This window comes from Alexandromys fortis, unplaced genomic scaffold, assembly GCF_014885135.2.
Source record: "Alexandromys fortis isolate MF-2015 unplaced genomic scaffold, M_Fortis_MF-2015_v1.1 scaffold_114, whole genome shotgun sequence".
NCBI classification, from domain to species: Eukaryota; Metazoa; Chordata; class Mammalia; order Rodentia; family Cricetidae; genus Alexandromys; species Alexandromys fortis.
Genome location: NW_026068046.1, coordinates 2,487,501 through 2,503,735, shown reverse-complemented (window position 1 = coordinate 2,503,735; position 16,235 = coordinate 2,487,501). Strand labels below are relative to the sequence as shown.

Here is a 16,235-nt window from a genome sequence, read left to right as displayed (position 1 = left end):
CATAAAGAACTGGAAGCAAAATAAAAATGCTACCACTGTTTACAGCATTCCTACAGTGCTGTGCTGATTATGATAAGCATGCAGAGTATTAAACATTACTGAAGTGACCAGGGCATATTTTCACCTCTCAAATATGCATTTCTCTTGTATCCCCAAAGAAAGAGATTTGAGCCTGATACTAGGCCAAGCCCCCAATTTTACTTCATACAAACGATAAAAATAAATGTCAAATTTAATTTCATTAAAATTGTTTTCATATTTGGAGTTTAAGAATTCAGAATCAATTTCAAGGCTGCCAAAACTCAGAATTTGTTGATTTGGTAGTTTAGCTACTGCTTCACCACAAGAAATCAAATCTGATGCAACATCCTCACCATCTACTTAAGGATACTTGCATAGGAATAAAAATTTGAAACCAGGAATCTGCCTTAACATCCTTGTAAATAATAACATTTCAGAAAGGTTTGTTCCCAGATTGGGAGAAAAAATTTCTATACTAATTGGGGAATTCGTTTTACCAAACACAAAAATAAAATATTCATCGCTTTGGAGTCCCTTCAGAACTTCAACAGCTATTCAAAAATGCATCTAACAGGAACAAAATAAGCTTGACATAGAATAATACCAAATTGCAGAAACCAAGGCACATTACCTTGGACTTGGGAGCAAATATATTATTTAAAGGAGACCAAGGGTCTTGGTTTTAATTGCACTTTTATTGCTGATTGCAATATTGAAAATGTTTTTAAAAGAAATCAAGGTAATAGCTTTCGTTTCAACTTTGAAGTAATTAGAAGAGCAGATTGTTGTAGAGGGTACATCATTTTATATGTAAACATACAATTTCCTATTGGTTTAAAGAGAAGAACCCTCTCTACCCTGCCTGTCAGTCTCAGATACCTTATAATACTACAGTTACGTCACAGTGGGAAGGAATGGCTAATAAGTACATCTCTACCTAGTCATTAAACACCAAACACTGAAACTGTATTCAGCCATGTCAATCTTCCTACTGGGAATGCTCCCTATGGCACCCCAATCCCTTCCACTGTCGCTTACTCCAACTGCCAAAGCCCCTCCTATTAATAGTAAATCCCTCTCATACTGACTCACTGCAACTCCAACTTAATGAAACAGACCCAAGAAGAATTTTTTAAATCAACAAATGTAATTTCCTATTTTCAAGAAAAAAGCAAATCAAAGGGAAAGTAAAAGCAGAGCATACGGAGACTAAGCTACCTTTCAAGTCTATCTAACTTGTGGGGATTTACCTTGTTTTCCCTATACTGCTTGTGTAAATATTTTTGAAAGTTGGTATGCTAGGCATTACGTAATTACCCACACACAAGCCTAAGCTTCGTGTAAATAACTTAGGTATGTAAATATAAAGTCAGCACATCAAAATGTAAAAACTTGGAAATTTTTCTTCAAAAATCTACCTCATCTACAGAAATTTTCAAGCACATACAAAAGTAGACTAAGTAACCAATGAGCCCTTCTGACCTCAGCTAGCTACAATAATCAGCTCCCAGCCACTTCTCTTTTCATCTGTCCTCCTACTCTTATCTTTAAAGAAAATGAGGAGACAAGTACATCCTCAGTAAGGGCACCGAGAATAACCCCAAGGCAACAAAACTATCGAAGTAACATGTTAAAGAGTCAAACGTCTTACAATGTTACTGTAAAAGAACCCGGCACAACTAATAGCTAAATTTAAGAATTCAGTTAAAAACATAGAAATGATTATCTCTACAAATTTTAATCAAGCCCATAAGACCCAATAAGTACATTTTAAATTATATTTTTAAAGGATAAATAGAAATGACGTGAAAATGAACTTAAACATTTTCAATTAGCTGGAATCTACGCAGCACTTATTCTCAAAACCGAAAAAAAACCCAGACTATTTAACATAATGTGTCATGAAATTACAATTCAACCACTTGAAAAACCGCTCAACACTTATGCATTAACTCGTCCTTCTGATCCCTAATTATAGATTGATATCAACGTAGAAAGAAAACCAGGCATTTTGACGCAAGTGGTTTAAAATGTTCGAAAATAACCCCACCGTTCATTGAGAAATATATGAAAGCAAGACGAAACTACCTGAATTGTACGTCGTTTAACGGAAATGCATCCACCTTCCAGGGCCATCCAAAAAAAAAAAAAAAACATATAAGTTCACATATACCCTTAAACGCAACGCACTGGGCTCCAGACAGAATTAGGAGACCGCCTCCTGCTTTTGCTCCTAACCAATACGCAGAGAGAGAAGGTTGGCAGGAAAGTGCTGCGAGGACAGTAACAAACACCAGCAAGCTCCCGAGCAGGCCCTGCTCGAGCCAGGAATGACGCACTTCGGTAACCCGACTCTTTCTCCCCTCCACCCCCCGCCCCCAGCAGCGGTGCTGACACCGCCAACAGCCAGGAGTAGAAAAAAAGACAACAGAAAAAAAAAAAAAAAAAACGCAAAGCTTGGACCGCACCAGGTTTCATTAAGAAACCTCGATTATTCCTCTTTCGACACTAAACACCAGGACTAAACAGGAAAAGAAGCTCCGTGCTTAAGCAAGTCCCATCATGGTGGTTTAAGTCACTAAATTAAGCTGATAATGAGTCCAATCCACAGAGACATATATACAGGGTGTGGCTGCTGTGAAATACGGCGGTCCGTGGGAGAAAGGGGGTACGGAATTTACCCTCCAGTGTGAAGGGAAGAGGGGGCTTTACCGGGGTCGAAGAAGCGGCCCGCGCATTTTAAGGAACCATTGCAAACCAACAGAAGCGTCTCCTTTACTTAAACCTAACCCCACAGATCAAAAGTTTCAGATAGACATAGCACAGAAGCTGGAAATAATCATTTAATCAAAAAACAAGACCCTCAATTTAAAAACTACATCTAGAAGAAAGGAGGAGGGAGAGGAAAGGGGGGGTAGGCAAGAGCATAAAAAACATCCTAGGCCACGGAGGAGAAAGTCTCCCAGACCGGATGAAACTACTAATGCAATATTAAAAATTCAAGTCGAGCACCAAAGCACGAAAAATCACACGATAACCCATTACCGTTGAGGATTAAAAATAAAATGACATATAACACCGAGGAGGAGCAGAAACTAAATGTCGAAAGTACAGCGGTTTATATATATATATACATATATATACATATATATATATTAAAAAAAAAAACCTAAAGGCAAAACAAGACATTCTCGCGGCGGGAGGGAAAGGGGAAAAAAGGCCGAAATCAACAATACGTTTACGATTCTAGGCCAGAAGAAAATGGGAACGGGGCTCAAAGTTTTGCGGAACTACTTGATGCTGTTTCCCACACCTTCTCTCTCCGATGGCCCATCCGACCCTTTTCCTCCTAAAATCGCAGTCCACAGATCTAGGGATCTGTGAGAGAAGAAAAGAGAAAGTCGCCCTCGAGCAAGAATAAAAGTGTGGAGGGAAAACAGAGGCTGCCTACCTGGGGCAAGGATCAGCTCAGTTCGTGCCTTGAGAAAGACAGCGAGGGTGGGGGTGGGAACGAAAAAGCAGCACTAAAACTAAAACAAAAGTGGCGCCAAAACCCCCCAACAAACAGCCTTCCACTCCCGCCCTTCCCCCCCTCCGCCCATGCCAGGCAGGCAGGGCCCCCTTCGGGGCAAGGTCTACGCGCAGGGGACCGACGCCACCGGACCCCAGCCTATTTCGAAAATTGGTGCCCTAAGAAAACTGACCGAACTCGGGGCCTCGGAAAGGATGGAGAGATCGATGCCAACCGCTTTGCCCAAGCAGTTCCCCCACCACGCGCTGGAGATGATGGGGCGGGGGAGAGAAGCCGAGGGGCCCGTCACATGAATGTTGTTCCCTCTCTAGGAAGGGAGGAAGAGAGAGAGAGAGAGAGAGGGAGGGAGGGAGGGAGGGAGAGAGGGAGGGAGGGAGGGAGGGGAGGGGAGAGGAGGGAAGGAAGGAGGGGAAGGGAGGAGGGAGGAGGGAAGGGGGAGGAGGGAGGGGTGTGAGCAGAGTAGATTTTCCCTCGCCTCCCTGTCCGAGGCCCAAATAGACACAGGCTAGCCTGCTCTCCCCCCCCCCCCCCCCCGGTTCCCAGCACCACCATTTTGCTCGCTTCCTTCCCCGCACCACCACAACGCTCTCCCCCCCCCCCCCGACACACACAGACAACACACACACACACACACACACACACACACACACGACCGCGGCCCTCCCCGGTTTCGCCTTCCCGCCGCCCCCCCTACGGATGGCACCCCCACCCCACCTCCAGTTTAGGGGCTCTCTTCCCCCAGGCTGCTTAGGAGGAAGCCCCCGGAGGAGAGGAAGCCACCTCGAATGCTACGCGGAGGCGCGGAGCCTCCATCTTGCGCCGCTGAGCGTTCTCCATTTTGGGCCACCCATTGGGGAGGGGGGGTCCTCGGCGGAGGCCCCGAGGGAGAGTTGGGGCGAGGGAGGCAGGAGAAATGCTTCAGCGAGGGTAGTGGAAAAGAAGCGTCCTGCGCTAAAAAGCGGCTCTGGGAGGAGGTAGGCAGGAAGGGGGTGGGGGGAGCTGGGGGGGGGGCCTGGAAGTTCCTTGCAAGTGTTGGGGTAGCGACTTGGGGGCGGAGAGGAGAGGCAGGGGGAGACGCGGGGGCGAGGCGAGGACTCGCTCCCCGCCTGGACACAGCCGCTCACTCCATGGCTGCCCCGCGCCAAGCCGAGGGAGAGGGCCGCGAAACGGCGACGGGACGCCTGGCCTGTCGCCTCCCTCCCCCGGCGGCACGCTCTCTTCGCCCGAACGCAAGCACACACACCTCACGCTGGGCCGCGCGCCCTCCGGGTGCCCCTCCAAACTTCTAGAAGCTTCGCCTCCGCCATTTTATAACTTACCTCCCCCCTCAGCGTCTACAGAGGCAGCCAGGAGACTGTTGGCCTCCCCCACTCCTTCCTTCTGTCTCAGGCCGGGGGCTCCTTCACCCCTGGGCTGGTACAAGAATTTTTTTCCCCTTCCTCTTCTTTACACCCTTGAATTCTACTCGGGGACGGAAGCTCCCGCGGTTCTAGACCGGTTGGGGGGGGGGGGTTGAAAGTGGCGGTCGGATCCGGCGGGTTTTTTTTTCTTTTTTTTTCTTTCTTTTTTTTTTTTTTTTTTTTTTTTTGGTGGCGCTTCGGGATTGTTTGGGGTGTTCGCTCTTAAGCGACTTGGAGGCGAATGGTACGCGCAGGCGCCATCTGTCGGCCACGAACCCGCGCCCAGCTCCTGTTGGGAGGGAGCGGCATCTAGCGGCAGCGGGGCGCCATGGCAGCGCGCGCCCCCCGCCCCTCCCACCCAGCATCCTCCTCCCTGGCGGCGACCAATCGCGAGCGAGTGCCTCCCGGCTGGCTCCGGCGTCTCTGACGCCTCCTGTGAACTGGGCGCCCGCAGGGGCGCGCCGCCGAGTGGGGTAAACAAGGCTGCGTGCCCGCGCCTCACTTACTCATTCGTTGGGACGCGCTTTCCTCCCGGCGCGGACTGGACGGGGCCGTGGCGGTAATGTCGGCCGGCGCCAGGGAGGAGGTCGCCCGGAGGCCAGGAGCGGTCTGTGTCCGCCTGAGCCGGGCCGTGGGAACCCTGACGCTTGGCGACCCGAATGCCCCACTCCTCCGCCCCTGCTCGGCCCCAGAGGGGCAGGCCAGCAGCCTTCGAGGCTCTCCTCTCCCAACACACCCACCCCAGAGAGCTCCCCCTTCCCCCGCCTCCCTATGCCCACTTCACTTCCCACCCAAAGAACCCAATGCGCCCAACTCTGCCACCTGATCCCAGCGGGATTCAGTGGCTCACATTTTTATTTTGCTTTGCTTTTTTTTTTTTTTTTTTTTTTGGCTTCGCGTATGAGAGAAAGGGAGATTGGGAGATAGTCATACACACACACACACACACACACACACACATTTCCTGCAGGTTCCAAGAAAACGTGTCTCTATCCTCGAATTCTAGGAGACATAGGGAACTAGGCTACTAAGCTAGTCCGGCTGCTCAACCAGTTTATTGGCAACTTTGGGGGTGGAAGAGGAGGCAGGATCAAAGTGGCTTGAAATCCACAGGCAAGGGACAGGCTTAGCAGCCGCCCTGTGAAGACTACCAGACTCTGGCCTTCTGTGGAGGTGGCCTTGCCACATTGTTAACAAATAAGTTCCTTATCTACTCTTATCCCTCCTACAAATATTTTGAAGGGCACAAAAGCCTTTTTCCCTCTTTCCAACTCGCTTGACCCTTTATCACCCTTGGATGTTTATTCTGAGGACTTTCTTTTTGTCCCTTCGGTTCCAGTCCACTCTACTGGACTTTTGAATGCCTAGAACTCTCTCTGACGGGGTGAGGAACACTCAGGAATGGCCGCCTGTCCCTGCCAGGCTCCTCTTCTCCTTGGACAGGAAAAGAACTATTAATTACAGTGTTTCCATTGCCATTGCAGAAGTCCCTAGCCACCTAAAATAGCATCAGATTAAAAATCGTTTCTGTTTCATTTTTTGTTTTATTTTTTACATGTTGATTAAAATATCTTCCTCAGTATTCAGTTTCAAACATTTAGTAATAAGAAAAATGAGAACTATTACAAGTTGAGTAAATAGTGGCCACCCCACCCTATCACAAATCTTAGGGCTTTCCTAATGCGATGCAATGACCCCTTGCATTCCTAACATTAGATTTTTTTCCACATCTGGGTCTTAGTTTTTCTAGCCACCGAGCCTATTATTAATTTTCCTGCAACTATGGTCTCCTTAATCAAATGAACAATAAAAGTTAAACAAAAGCAGCTAGATACCAATCAAAAAAAAAAAAAAACAAAGCCTTAAACATTTTTACGTACCAGTAAAGCATCAGGGAGTGGAATGTCATTCAGAATAAATTTCCATTTCTTTTCTAAACCTTTTTCGGTAGAACATGATGCAGTTTTTCATAGATTCAAGTCTCTGAATGATGCAGCTAGATTAATAGGGAGCAGTGAAAATTTTACAGCTGCAACAGAATTCTACCTGAACTAATAGAAAAATTGGATGGTGTGCCAAATAATTTTACACTAATTAGTAGTTAACTTGTGTCAATTGTAAGGAAATGGTTTCCTGTTTTATTTTTTAGTGTTTTAGTATGAACTGAAAACGATGTTCTCCTCAAAGCAGCACATAGCACGTGGTACACTTTCTCCTAAGTTTTAGAAATTTAGGTGCTAATTTGGCTGTGTACCAGTTGAGCTATTATGAACATTTCTGCTGTTTAAATAAAATTAAAAAGTCCTCTTGCAAATTTGCTTTCATTTTCTGGGAAATACTGCTGAAAATTAGTAACTATAATATCAATTAACTGTAGCAAATTTATACTAATATCTAGCAGCACATGTTGATGATGTAAAACTGTCTTTGTTATTGTAGGGTTTTTTGGGGGGGGTGGTTTGGTTTGGTTTTTGTTTTTCAAGACAGGTTTTTTTGTGTAGCCCTGGTTATCCTGGCACTCACTTTGTATTTGTAGACCAGGCTGGCCTCGAATTCACAGAGATCCACTTACCTCTACCGCCCAAGTGCTGAGGTTAAAGATGTGCGCCCGGCTGTCTGAGCTTTCCAAGTGCTAGGATTATAGGTATATGCCACCACACACAGCAGTTTGTCACTTTCTTGTGGTCCTAGCATATGACCAGCAAACTTCCTCCTGAGCATTTATCCTAGAAAAATGAAAACTTTGTTTCCATGAAAACATATGCAGATGTTCATAGCAGCTTTATCCATGATAAACAAAAGAAGCAACCGAGACAGCCATCGAATGGTGAATGGTTAACCAAAGTGTGCACACACATATGGAATATTACTCAGGAGTTGAAATGATTGATTCACACGAAAATTTAAATGATTCTCATGGACATTATGTTTAGTATAAATGTGCAAATCCATTTTCATAAAGCTACAGGCTACCAGGTGGGAAAAGATGACTCAGCAGGTAAAGGTGCTTGCTGCCAAGCCTACTGACCTGAGTTCAATCCTCAATGCCCACATTGTAAAAGGAGAGAACCGCCTAGTACAAGATGTCCTCGGCCCCACCACACCTGGGCTGTCCCATGTCTACACACAAACAATGCAAAAAATTAAGTCAAGTACCTTACCATTGTAAAATGTTCTTAAACTGACAAAATTACAGTTCACAATAGGTTCATTGCTGGCACAGATTAGATTTGGGGAATGGGGATACCTATTAAAGGGTTTTGCCAATTGAACAACTATATAACTTGATTGTGCTGATCACTCTAATAAAAATACATTAAAAAAAAAAAAGCTGGGTGGTGGTGGCGCACACCTTTAATCCCAGCACTAGGGAGGCAGAGACAAGTGAATCTCTGTGAGTTTGAGGTCAGCCTGGTCTACAAGAGCTAGTTCCAGGGCTACAGAGAAACCCTGTCTGGAAAAACCAAAAGAGAAATTTGTAATAAAATTTCATGTTGCTGCACACAATTTCATGGAAATATTGGTGAAATTCAAATAATACATGTGCTGGCAATATTGTATCAAAGTTAATTGCCTGCTTTTGACAGGGCACTGTTGTTATGGTTACTATTATCATTAAACAAGGCTGTGTGAAGGGTACTTGAAATGTTTTTGTATTATATTTGCAGGGGTTTGTGAGCACTATTTCAAAATTTTTAAATATAATAAAAAATATGCAGCCAGACACAATGGTGCATGTGTCTGCCCAGGAGCCTGACATAGAGTTTTCCTTGAGCACGGGAGTACAAGTCCAGACTAAGCAACACATGAAGACTTTGTCTCAAAAAGAATTCATAGTGACAACAAAAGCGAAAAAAGGTCTCTTGTTAGTGGAAAGATAAGTATCCTTATCAAAGAAATGCATCAAATTTCTAGGTTACAGTCATTTTCATGACCTTAGATATGACTAATTTCCAAGATCCCTATCATTCCTTGTTGACTAAGATCCTGATGTTGCAATACTTAGAGCAGACCTTTGACCTCTGGCATCAACAGGAAATAGCCATACCTATAAACCTGATCTAAACCGGGCGGTGATGGCACACGCCTTAATCCCAGCTCTCAGGAGGCAGAGACAGGTGGATCTCTCGGTTCCAGACCAACCCGGTCTGCAGAGTGAGTTCCAGGACTACACAGAGAAACACTAAACAAAAAGCCTGATCTAAAGCAAATTACATCTTTTAAAGACTCACTGTGTAAATCCACAGACCGGCCCTCAAACCTACAGCAGTCTGCCTGCCTCTACTGCCTGAGGACTGGAATTAAAAGCACGCACCGCCTCATCCGGCTCAATTACACAATCTCTTATTGGCCCTCATTGCTTACAGTCCTGCTTCTACAACGACTAGGTGATCTAGAATCCCCTGAGGGGACAGGTGTAGTTGCAAATACCTGTAAGACGAGTACTGGAAAAGTGGAGGCAGGAAGATCAGGACCTCAAGGCCCAAACTCAAACCCTATCTCAAACACTAAAGACCCTATTTCAAACACTAAAATTTAAAAAAAGAAAAAGAAAATCTAGGGATCTTCCTTAAATGCCAATTTTGTTTTAAGTAGTGTGGGATTCCTGTGAGACGTGCGATTCTACAGCTCCAGCAAACTTCCAGGACACACCTATGCTGGTAGTTCAGGCTTTGAGAGAAGGGAAAATCTGAAGAACAAAGTATGAAATCTTTCTGGTGGCTTTTGGTACCTTCCACACTCATCTAAATTTCATCACTCCTCACAGTGAACTCAGATGGAGTAATATCTCTATTGTTCATAAGTCTATTTCCTTTACTTAGAGAAAATAAGCCGTTGTTTTGAAACGCTACTGAGGACGTTAGGAAAGAGGAAGCTTGACACACTGCTTGGTGGCGATGAAATCTGGTACAGCAACTACGGAAATCCACATGGACATTCTTGATAAAACTAAAAGTAAAACTGCCATATGCTCCCGCCATAGTACTTCTGGGCATAGCATAAATCATCCCCAGTTCCATCCATTTTCCAAAGGATTAAGTCATCACTCTAAAGATACGCTTGCATACCCATGTTTATTGCTGCACACTGTTCACTTTAATTAAGAAATGGAACCAGCCTAGATGTCCATCAACAGACAAATGGATAAAAACATGTGATACATGCCCATGATGGAGTTTTACTTAACCATATACATAAGTATGAAGTTATGTAATTTGTGGGAAAATAAGTGGAACTTGAAATCATTATGTTAAGCAAAATAAGCCAGATTCAGAAATCAAACTATCATGTGTTTTCTCTCATTCAGAGAATCTAGATTCAAGAATGTATGTGTATGTGGTATGTGCGTCTGGCAGTAATAGTGCATGCCTTTGATCCCAGCCCTTGGGAGTCAGCGGCAGGCAGATCTCAGTGAGTTCAAGGCCAGCCTTGCCTAAGTAGTGAGTTCCAGGACCACCAAGGCTACAGAGTGAGACTTTGTTTAAAAAAATGTTTTGTAGTGATGACAGTTTGTATAACCATGTTGACTGATGTGGTAATCACATGTCACTATTGAATACTTGTAAGGTAGCTAGAGCAGCTAGGAAATGGAGTTTTATTTTAATTAGTTTTAATTAAGGCTTAAATGGAAATAGTCACATGTGGCTAGTGGCTACTGCATTGGACAATGTCTATCTAGAGATTTCTGATTCCAGTTGGATTTTTCATTCAAAAGTATTCACTGAGTGCCCCATGTAGCCCAGATACACAGTACATTAGGGGTTGTTAATAGGAAAAATACTTGAAGGTGCTTGACCTCAAGTAGCTTGGAATCTGTTAAGAAAAGGGAATAAGGCTCAAATCAATGCAAACAAGAGTTAGAGAAGATTGACAGCAAAGGAGAACGTGGCAGAGTCCCACAGGAAGGGAAGAGTTGAGATGGCATAGTATCCATTAAACAAACAAAAGATAAAGCACTTGCCCAGGAAGCCATGCGAACAAAACTGTAAAGTGAAAACAGAGTGTCCATCTTCGCCTGGAAGTATAAGACCTATAGTTCATTCAGGCAATGGGATCAGAAGACAGGGAACACTGCTAAAAGAACTGGAGGCAATTACACAGTACTAGTGGGAATGTATATACAGCTTTATATGTTGTTGCTGGGAATGTAAACTGGTCAACCACTACAAAATAAGTATGTAGATTTCTCAAAAGCAATTAAAATTAGATCCTCCATATGGTCCAGCTGTACCACCCCTGGGTATTTACTGAAAAGACTCGCAAGTCAACAACTCGTCAGAGGCCCAGTCACCAAGGTTATATGCAGCCCTGAGGAAGGAATGTGATATCCTGAGAACAATAGCTCAGGAAGTCAGATGTTTAAGGTATCATTTTAGAATGCTGGTTCTGTGTGATGCTTTGTGAAGTTGAGACCGAAGGAAGTAGCCCTGTAAGGGGATTTGAATGAGAAATGTGTCCCCATAGGCGCAGGGATTTGAACACTGGATCTTCAGTTAGTGATGCTGTTGGGAGCAGTTTACGAGTTATGGCCTTGTTGAAGGAGGTGGAGGTGGCCTTTGAGAGCTTAGTGCCTTGTCCCGCTTTCCAGTTCACTCTCTGATTCATGCTTGTAGTTGAGGTACGATCTCTTAGCCTTCTGCTCTTTCTGCCATGACTGTCTGTCATGATGAACTCTTAACCCTCTGGAACCATAAACCCAAAAAAGCTCCTCTTTCTGTAAATTGCCTTGGTCCTGGTATTTTCTCACAACAACAGAAAAATAACTAATACATGATAAAAAATGTAGTTGTAGTTTAAATATTATATTTATAATAATATTATATTATACTTCATAACATGAGATTATGGAGATTGAGGATATAGTTCAGTGATAGAAAACTTGGCCAGCATGTGGAAACTTTGCATTCTACCCCCAGCACCTCAAAAAGGTGTTGGGGGGTTGGAGAGATGGATCGGGGTTAAGAGCACCTGCTTGCTTCTGTTGCTGAAGATTCAGCACCCGCGTGGTGGCACACAACTGCTCTCTCTCTCTCTCTCTCTCTCTCTCTCTCTCTCTCTCTCTCTCTCACACACACACACACACACACACACACACACACACAAATAAATAAAAATGTTTTCTTTCATGTACAGTAAAGGTGCAGATTTTAACAAATGAACCTGTCTCTAAGAAGTACATCCCAAACTGATTCACTGCTGGACATTTAATAAAAAGAACTACTGACTAAATGATTTGAGAAAGACGAGACTAAACAACTGACTCCTATTAGCACCTTACACTTTAGTCACTAACCCTACTTCTAAGTATTAAGTAGTTAAACACAACATGGGCTTTACGTCTGTAAAAAAATGACACGTCCATTATTTTTAGTGTCAGTTTCCAATAAACAGTGACCAAGAGAAGACCTATCAATTCAAGCTCATCAACTACTTTAAAGGTACTATTTTGACACAGTCTTTTTTTTTCAAAGTAGGTTCTAGTACAGCCCAGACTGCCTCAAATTAACTATGCTGTTTGTTCTTATAGAAATTGCAGTCACAATATACAAATGAAAACATACTCAACCTTATTAGCTGTCAGGGAAATTGCAGATCAAAATTATATTGAGATTCCATCCCACTCCAATAAGAATGGCAGTTGTTAAGAAAACAACACATGCTGGTGAGTTTGTGGGCAAAGAGGGGACTCTTCACACCGTGGGAGGGAAATATAATCTAGTTCAGCCACTCTGGAAGCCCAGATGGGGTTTTTGAAACAACTCAAAATAGATCTACCATGTGGTCCACTTGTGGATTATTACTCAAAGGACCCCAAGTCCCGCGTGTCCTAGAGATTCTTGCAGCCAGTGTCTACTGCAGCACTATACACAATAGCTCTGTTATCCAGCCAACACAGGTACCCAACAAAAGAGGATCCATAAAGAAAAGGTTATTTTAGATCAAAGAAACTTCCCTGTGAGGGAGATCAGCTGCACCTCACATATCCTAGCTAAACTCCTAGTTTGTAACAGCCCCAAGGTAGGGTGGGACAATAGGATTAACTTCGTAAAGTACAGCTTTATTTCCTAGCTTCCCTAATCTGCTAAATTTAGAGACTCCTATCCTCCAAACGCACAGACCCCTACCTTTTAAAGCATTGATTTTGTAGGTATTAGAGCAATGGTTCTCAACCTTCCTAATGCTGGGACCCTTTAAATACAGTTCCTTGTGTTGTGGTGACCCCCTAGTCATGAAACTATTTTCATTACTTTTTCATAACTGTAATTGTGCTACTGTTATGAATCCTAATGTAAAGAGCTGATATGTGACCTCTGTGAAGGGGTCACGGCCCACAGGTTGAGAAAACACTCTTATAAAAACTATCAACATAAAGAATTCTGACATTCTGAGTGGTGCTGAGGAACCCCTCCCTACATTATTAGTCCAGTTTCCTCCTATGCAAGGGGCCAGTGTTATTAAAAGATCTGGTCACCTGAAAACCATCTCAGCACATATCACTACTGAACCTGGGAAGAATCTTTATTATTTAAAACTGTGTGGGGTGTGTGTGTGTGTGTGTGTGTGTGTGTGTGTGTGTGTGTGTGTGAGAGAGAGAGAGAGAGAGAGAGAGAGAGAGAGAGAGAGAGAGAGAGAGAGATTGTGGGGGGAGCTTTTTTTCAGCCATAAGAATGATGTTGTGTAGCTTGCAGGAAAATGGGGGTCAACTAGAGATAATCATGTTAAATTTTTAAAAGGCAGCACAGAAAGATATATTTTCTCTCCCTTGTAGTTCCTAGATTTTATAGCAATGCATAAATAACATGCACATAGGACACGAAAGTGGAAGGAAAACCACTAGGGTGACAGAGGAATAATGGGAAAGAGAAGGCTGACAAAAGAAAGGGAGGGAAATGTGTTTGATATACAATATTGTACAAAAACATGAAAAGTATTTTTTAAAGAAAGAAATAGCAATCAATTTGAAAGCAAAATCATATGTTATTCTTAGGCAGCAAAGGCCCTTGTCACCCCACAATATGAAAGGGATTTGCTTAAAATGAGCATGTGCACAGGAACCTCCAGAAAGACTATGTTATTGGCACGTCGATGAGCTTGCAAATCAAAGGTCATATTAATAACTAAGAGGGACACCAAATAGCTACAAAGACTACTTGAATTTAAGTGCAATGTTTGTTACACGTTAACTACCAACATTAACTAAAATGTTCAAACACCAGAACCACTGTCATCATGTTTGCTGTTTGATGATAACACCTCTAATGTTAGACACTAGAAATTAATGTTGTGGAGAGATTAAGAGGTGTGAAGAGAGGAGGACTTGGGTATTTGCCAAGACAGCTAGAGATAGAAACTTCTGAGAAAATATTTTCTTCCCCAAATACAGAAAATACTCAATTTTATTCTTTGGGGGCATGTTGAGGGAATGGGGTTGGTTTTTCAAGGCAGGGTTTCTCTAGGTAACAGCCCTGGCTAGCCTGGAACTCACAGAGAGCTGCCTGTGTCTGCCTTCCAAGCGATAATACTAAAATCGTGTACCACCGCCTGGCTTCAATTTATTTTTAACAGGACATTCCTAGGGAAATGGGAAAACTTGAGTGACTTCTAGTGGATTGTATTCCTGTTGATGATTGTCTTTGTGGTTATGCTAACTGGTGTGTTCGTTCTTCAGAAATATGAACTCAAGGGCAAGGTGCTGCACACTGTAGTCTCAACTAGTCAAGAAGTTGTGGCAGGATCATTGTTGGAGCTCAATAGTCCCAGACCATCCTGGGCAACCTTGTTGCAAAAGGGAAAGGAAGCCAAGAGCGACAAGATAACCCTCTATTCCCCGCATTTCAGAGCCTGAGGTAGGTGGACAGCAAGCCCCCATTTCAGAACAATTTTTTTTTTTTGAGACAGGGTTTCTCTGTAGCTTTAGAGCCTGTACTAGAATTAGCTCTTGTAGACCAGGCTAGCATCGAACTCACAGAGATCCGCCTGCCTCTGCCTCCCAAGTACTGGGATTAAAGGCGTGCACCACCACCACCCGACTCAGAACAAAATACCGCCCCCCCTTTTTTAAAGATTTTTTTATTTATGAAGCATACAATGTACTTCTGGCAAGGAAGGCACCAGGTCTCATTACAGATGGTTGTGAGCCACCATGTGGTTACTGGGAATTGAACTCCGGACCTCTGAAAGAGCAGCCAGTGCTCGTACCCTCTGAGCCATCTCTCCAGCCCCTCAGAACAAAATTTTTAAAAGAGGAAATACACCCTGGAGTATTTAAGGCTAGCGGAGCATTGTTTCTTTAAGTTACATACAAATGATTCAGAAAGAAAGCGTGAATATAATCCTCGTGTATACTTTAATACTTTACATTTAGTGCACTGGTGTGCAAAAGCCTACTAGCAGCATCTCGGGAGAGCTGATTGTGCACTTGTCTTCCTAACTCTGGCTCCATGATCGCACATCGATACAGACCTCCCTGGAAATCAGCAAGCACAGTGGATCGATGCTACTCATACTATGCATGGCCAGTTATTAAAATAGTCATAAAAATATCCCTCTGGGTTCTGATTGGTGGTACATGCTGATAGCCTCTGCACTGAGAAAGCTGAGTAGAATGGAGAGCGAGTTCAAAAAAACAGCCCGAGACCCTGTTTCAATTGCAAAACAAAACAACCCACCGGTGCAGCTCAGTACGCAACTAATAATAGCAATATGCCATCCTCTAGTCATCTGAAATTCACTTCGAAATGTTTTGTAGCTTTATAGCAGTTTATTCTATAATGGCTTTGTTCAGCCGGGCAGTGGTGGCGCACGCCTTTAATCCCAGCACTTGGGAGGCAGAGGCAGGTGGATCTCTGTGAATTCGAGGCCAGCCTGGTCTACAAAGAGCTAGTTCCAGGCCATACTCTAAAACTACAGTAAACTCAAGGTCCAAATCAGGAGCAGAAGGAGAGAGTACGAGCAAGGAACTCAGGACCGCGAGGGGTGCACCCACACACTGAGACAATGGGGATGTTCTATCGGGAACTCACCAAGGCCAGCTGGTCTGGGTCTGAAAAAGCCTGGGTTAAAATAGGTCTCACTGAACATAGCAGACAATGAGGACTACTGAGAACTCAAGAACAATGGCAATGGGTTTTTGATCCTACTGCACGTATTGGCTTTGTGGGAGCCTAGGCAGTTTCGTGGATGCTTACCTTACTAGACCTGGATGGAGGAGGGTGGTCCTTGGACTTCCCACAGGGCAGAGAACCCTGAGTGCTCTTTGGGCTGACGAGGGAGGGGGGGCT

The 16,235-nt window shown here is 43.9% G+C and overlaps 1 protein-coding gene across 11 annotated transcripts in view; it reads right to left on the bottom strand.

Moving 5' to 3' along the window:
• Stag2 (STAG2 cohesin complex component) overlaps positions 1-16,235 on the bottom strand; it is a 182,391-nt gene that overhangs the window by 123,133 nt on the left and 43,023 nt on the right. For 2 of the 11 annotated variants that reach the window (XM_050118850.1, XM_050118862.1), the window contains exons 1-2: positions 4,268-4,285; positions 3,726-3,860 (exon numbers count right to left, since the gene is read on the bottom strand). The exons of 1 other annotated variant lie outside the window; for it this stretch is intronic. The gene's annotated coding sequence lies outside the window, so the exon portion shown is untranslated. Of the gene's footprint in view, positions 1-2,109; positions 2,151-3,472; positions 3,493-3,725; positions 3,861-4,267; positions 4,390-4,796; positions 4,816-4,872; positions 5,126-7,525; positions 7,680-16,235 lie in introns of those variants that run through there. 8 more of the 11 variants (XM_050118854.1, XM_050118856.1, XM_050118853.1 and 5 more) reach the window with 7 other exon arrangements.